Source organism: Balaenoptera acutorostrata, chromosome 7 (assembly GCF_949987535.1).
Source record: "Balaenoptera acutorostrata chromosome 7, mBalAcu1.1, whole genome shotgun sequence".
NCBI classification, from domain to species: Eukaryota; Metazoa; Chordata; class Mammalia; order Artiodactyla; family Balaenopteridae; genus Balaenoptera; species Balaenoptera acutorostrata.
Genome location: NC_080070.1, coordinates 9,828,297 through 9,834,296, shown reverse-complemented (window position 1 = coordinate 9,834,296; position 6,000 = coordinate 9,828,297).

Below are 6,000 nucleotides of genomic sequence, written 5' to 3'. Positions count from 1 at the left end.
CCCTGCCCAACCATAGAATTAGGCATTTCTCCAAGGAGCCTGGTTCCTTTTGTTGTAAAGATAATACATCTAATGTTATATGATAGGAGGATAAGAGAGAATATGATAGTGCATTTTAATGAAAAATGTTTAGAATATTCCTTGACACATAAGTTCTTAATAAACATTGCTTTCCTTTCACCACTGTCCCTTATATACAGGTCCTACACAAAGTAAAAATGATAAAGAATGAAAATAATAGCAGGAAGGAACGAAGCAAGAGGAGAAGTCATTTAGATTTGGCCTTATGATTTCCAAAAGAAATGTCCTTTCAGATAGGTTCAGATGAGTAATGCTTTATTAGTTAGCAATAGATAGTCAAGGCAGGCATTTTAGGACAAAAGGAGAGAAACCAGGGAAGTACCTGCCAAATTTAAGGAAATAATATATTGTACACTTTATCTGGAGTTTAATTTGATATAGTAGTAACTTAAGAAAATAATTAGAAAAATAGGGTGCATGCAAGATGAATGAAGTCTTTAAAATAAGGATCCAGAAAGTATTTGTGAAGAGGGAAAGAGGTGATCAGAAACTTAAGTTTCAATTATTTGGCTTGTAGCCTACTTTGACTATGGCCATAAGTATAGGAAACTAATAAATCGGCCAAATTTAAGTTTTTCATAGTGAAGTTTAGGAATATAGATTAGTATTCTGTAATATGAATTATCAATAATGATAAGCAGTAGAGAGGCTGATTTGACATTAGGCAAATAGTGAGCCAAGACATACATTTCTGTGGCTTTCCTTAGTAACATATGTGTGACCTGGGATCCTGATTAGCATAAGAAGATGTTGGCAGCAACAGACAGGTAGAAAGAACATGCAAAGAGTTAAGAAAAAAGGCATCTGGGACAGTTGTAAAGAATGACTTAAAGCAGTTCTCATGAATGCAAACCTGGGCAGTGAGTAATCCTAGCTTACTGTGCTGACTTCATTTAGAGGTGGTATGATGGGAAGTGGCAACAAGGCGCCTATGTGACTGACTGTGGGTACCAGCTAGGGGACAGGTGGCATGATGTAGCCGGAAAGTGTAAGAGCAAGGTTCCAGATGCTTTCCTTGGGGTGGTCCACTGTGAGGGCAAGATCCTGGGTTTGACAGAGTGAAGCTTGGGTAGAGGAATAAAAGTGAAAATAAGAAGGATGAACCCACTTCAGAGGAATTTGTATTTTCTCTTTTCTTCTCTAATTTAGGCTGTGTATAAATCTTGTTGCAGAAGAAGAGGTTATTACTAACAGTGTCAATCAGGGATGAAAAGAGAAAAATTAGTTCATTTTATTGAACATCATTCAGCAGCAGAGGTGTTTTGAAATAGCCAATAAGGAAGGAATTCACTCATGCTTCAAGTGTGTTGGGGCAAACCCTTCTGGAAGCTTGTTAGGGTCATAGGTCTTTCTGGCCTTTTTCTTCTTGCACCTTCTACAGATCAGCATTGCATTCTAAGTTCTGATAATTGAATAGGTAAGTTCCCATTTCATTAAAAGTGTTCTACAGTCAGTTCTATTATAACTAAACACACTGGTTGAATGCACGATAAAATGTAATGCAGTTTGAGCGTTTTATTTCATGATCATAGCCCTGAAATCTATGTAAGGTCTAGTCCATGGAATTCCTAAAAATTAGAAAAAAATTTTTTAAATATATTTATCTGTAGTTATTGATATGTGAAAAAAATGCATGTAATATTTTGGCTTTCTATGAAAAAAACATTTCTAGTCAAGATACTAAAGAAAAATAATGAATACTAACTATACCAAAGAATAATACTTTTTAGAATAATAATGATTCAAACACAGAAATCACTAAAGTTGCTGCCTGTGTCTTAGTATCAATAAAATGCCAATTAAAGAAAATTTTAGATAGAAATATTGTAAGAGAACCTCTAAGGTAAGAGATATCTTAAGATAAGATCATTTCTTTTACATATAAAACCCGTGCCTTACCACAGTGTTGCAATAGATATTTTCTTCAGTATGAAGTGGAGAAAAACCTGAAAGTTCTGAAGGGGTAAATAAAAAGTCTAAAATCAAATAAGAAATAAGCAGCAAGCTAAAGCTTTGAGGATTTTTTTCCCCTGCTACATCGAGAAATATCCAAGGCCTCACGGGATTCATTTAAACTAGAACAACCAGAGTGTATTCTAGAAATGTGCGTCCGTAGGATAGTTTAATAGCTAATTAGAAACGCTTACCCACAATGCTCCGAAGTATATATCTTCACTTTGTTTGCTTTTAGCATTTTACTTGTGTTTGAAAAGGTTCATTTAAATAACTGCATCCACCAACCAATTGCAAATCCGTTTAGCCATACTCAGCAGTTGATCACTCTTGTTTTCCTTTATTTAAACAACTAACCGACTACTATTATGCACACATTTGTATTAGAATGATTTTGTTGCAGGAAAGAGAAAGGGATCTAAGCTCATGGAAATAAAGGGGAGAGTGGGATAGATCATTTATACAGAGACAGCACACCAAACCCACAAACAAAAAATGCAGCCAGAAATGACATGGGACCAGAACCAAGAATAAGAAAAATATAGGAACAACGGTGGCTACTTAGTCATCTCTGTGTCTCTTTTCTCATCTCTTTACATATCTGCTCTATTTTCCTACTTTTGTCAATAAACCAACACCTGGTGTTGTTCACAAGGCCCCAAAATGTCAGTTCAAGTTATACGTAAGTGTATCTGACTTCCCAACTTCAAAAACTATCACCTGTTACGAAATTTCCAGTGTTTAGGTTTCTTAGGTTAAATTCTAGAGGGAGAGAATTTGATTGGTCAAGGTGTCCTATTGGATGGTGTTCTGTTCTATGAGGTAGTAAACATGGAAGCAGGGGACCATCACTGCAGCCTAGACCAGTGGTTTTGAAACTTTAGTCCACATCAGAATCAGTGGAAGGCTGTGTTAACACACAGATTCCTTACAAATGTTTAGGTGGTGTTAATGTTGCTGGTTCAGGGACCTCACTTTAAGAAGCACTGGTTATGCTGTCAGGCCATAACGGTTGTCAACAAGAGGAAATGAGCTAATATTCCAACAATTTGCTAAGTTTACTTTTTGTACAAATTAAGTTGCTTTGATTATCCCGCTAGTATTTCATTCACTTATTAAATATTTATTGAAAAATTAGGATATAAGCAAATATAATGTGGATATATACAAAAATTACTTCCTTGTCAATGTAGTTCATTATATGCCTGAATTCTGAATAATTTGAATTATTCAAATTAATATATATTTTTGAAACTGAAAGAAAATATGTAAAAACAAATTTACTTTTTGTTAAATTAAATAACGGGTAATCATACTTTCTAGCAAACACAACAGTGTTTATTTTCTACTTTATTCAGTTTTCTAAATATTTATGCTTACCATATGTACAGCATTGAAAGTAAAACCAAGCCAATTAAAATGGTTAAAGTGTTGATGCTTTTGAGATTTTTTTAATTTACTATTATTTTTCTTTATGAAAAAAGATTGCGTACCCTTATAGTCTTTGACCAAGTGTAACTTTTACTTACTACTACTGTATTTCAAGGGTCAGAATGTTTTGAGAGGAATAAACTCTCTAAACTATTTCTCTTAAAATGTAGTCCTAAAAAAAAAAAAAAAGGAAAAATCTAGTCCTACAGTCACATAGTCTCCTGATGTACAAACATAAAGGCATTGGAGCTGGAACATTTTGTTGATAATTGCTACTCTCTTTTGAGTGATAGTTCCTTAGCTGCCTAATCTCTGATAAAGTTCTGTTGTGTAAACCATGCCGTCATTATCATAGGTGTATGGCAAAATTTAAAAAGAAAATGTTTCTTCATTATTTTAAAGATACTAAGTTCCTGACATTATTAATAGTCAATAAGTCACTAACAACATCATTTTTTTCACTCAGCATCACGGTGTTTAATCTGACAAGTTTTCCCCAAATTTTATATCTGTGATTGAATTGGATTTGGTCCCCTCGGCTGTGCTGTTCTAATTTAAGTCATTCTGCCTCTCAACTCCCCATGCCAACCCGCATACAAGTTCAATTGTGGTAAATAGTATAGAATTTACTAAGGTTTTATGAAAGGATGAAAGCAAGTGGGCACGTCATAGATATGCAGATAAAACTCCTAAACTTCCTGTTTGCCTATATGTGGTCATTTGCAGAATTTCCTTCCCTAAGCCAGCTACCCCATCACTTCTACTCGCAATAGATGGAAAACATTTCTAGGCTATCTGCTTCTTTTTCTCCCCAACACAGAATCTCAAAATCCTGATAACTTGCATGCCATAATCTGTAAAACTTAAAGCTAGTAAATAGTTTCTAGAAAACAGAAATTCAGCAGCTCAGAATTCTTCTGCTCAAAGATAACCTGAGGGAAGCTAACACCACCCTCTTCCAAATAAAATAAATATTAGGTTTCACTTTGAAATTAAGTCCCATCATTTACCTGGGCCTATTTTTCTTACAAGTGTTTGCGTGGATTTTATGTTTGAATGGCATTGAGAAGCAATGATTCTATGGACAGGAAAACATAAACGTGCACGAATCAATGAACAAAAACCTCTGAAAGCCTGCAGGGAGAATTTTAAAATATTCCGCTGCATCAGTTGTTAGAAGAACTCTCAATGTGTGTGTTGCTGCTGTATTTTATTGTGCTGCTTGGGAAAGGTGAGAGACCCAGGGGGGTGAGTACTTTCCACAGTGGGTGTCCCCAGTCTTTGTCCCTCAGGTGCCCCATTTCATCCCCTTCTGTAGGACCTTAACCATTAACTTTTTCCCTACCCATCTTGATCAACCCAGACTGCCCATGAAATGGCTACTAACCACAAAAACAATTTGTGCCTTTTTCCACACACCATGTTTGACCAGCTTTTTTGGAAACTATCTGAACCTCAGCTGACCCCTCTTGCTAACCCTCTATTAAATTCCTGCCCCTTCCACAAGTTAGAACACTTCTTTTGAGTCTTCCCTTACCCGGAATTTTTGAATAAGTTCTATTAACAGTGTTCTGGATCCCCCAGAAACTTCCAAGAAATCCTAACAAGAAAAGTGATAGCTTTGTATGCTTTCAAGATACAGAAAGAAAAAATTATTTCTTCTTTTCCAATGCATGTAGTTTTTCCCAGTGTGTACAATGTCAAGATTCCTATTGCTACTTTTTTAAAAAGTAAGCAAACAAGCAAGGAAACATTACTTAGGCAGTTATTTTGATGAGAAATATTGCCAAACTACAGACAGTAGATTTTCTGATGGTACCTACTGTCGAACAGACTTCATAATAAATGAAGCTTAGTAACAAACAGCATGAAAAGGGGGGAAAGTTGATGCCATTATTTTGGTACCTGTAAGAGTAATAGACATTCGATTTTGGACATTATTTAGGAAATATGATTTTACTTTTAGAAATACTGTATTTGAGCTAAGAGTAAGGTATATACTTATAAATATGCAGTAAGTAGTTGGGAGTATATGTAGGAATCACCTTGACGTGATCCTTAAGACCTTAATAATAATGGCTTGAATTCCTACCCCACTCTTTGTTGCAAGGTTACTGAAATCCCCCAGATTTTTTTTATGAATTTCCCAGGGGTTTTACTCTTACATTCACCTCTGCCACAAACTCCTCATTTTGGTAAATCAGTTCAACCCCAGAACTTTTGCCCACAGGCTGCCTTTGTTCCTCAAATGTTGAGCTGGAAATAGAAACCAGCTCTTTTCCTGAACTTTCACAAAGTCCCACACAAACAAGACAAATGCAGGCTTAGGGAGAAGTACAAATGTCTATTACTATGTAAGCAACTTAAAATTAAATAATAATTTTAAAACTCATGTTTAAAATAATCCTTTTGTTCTGACTTGTAAACTCTCCTTTCTCTCCTCCCACTTATCCTCATTTCCATTCCATTTCTTCTCTTTTTCAACCCTAGTCTCTCGGGAGAAAAACAAAAAAAAAGTACTAGAAAAGTGTAATC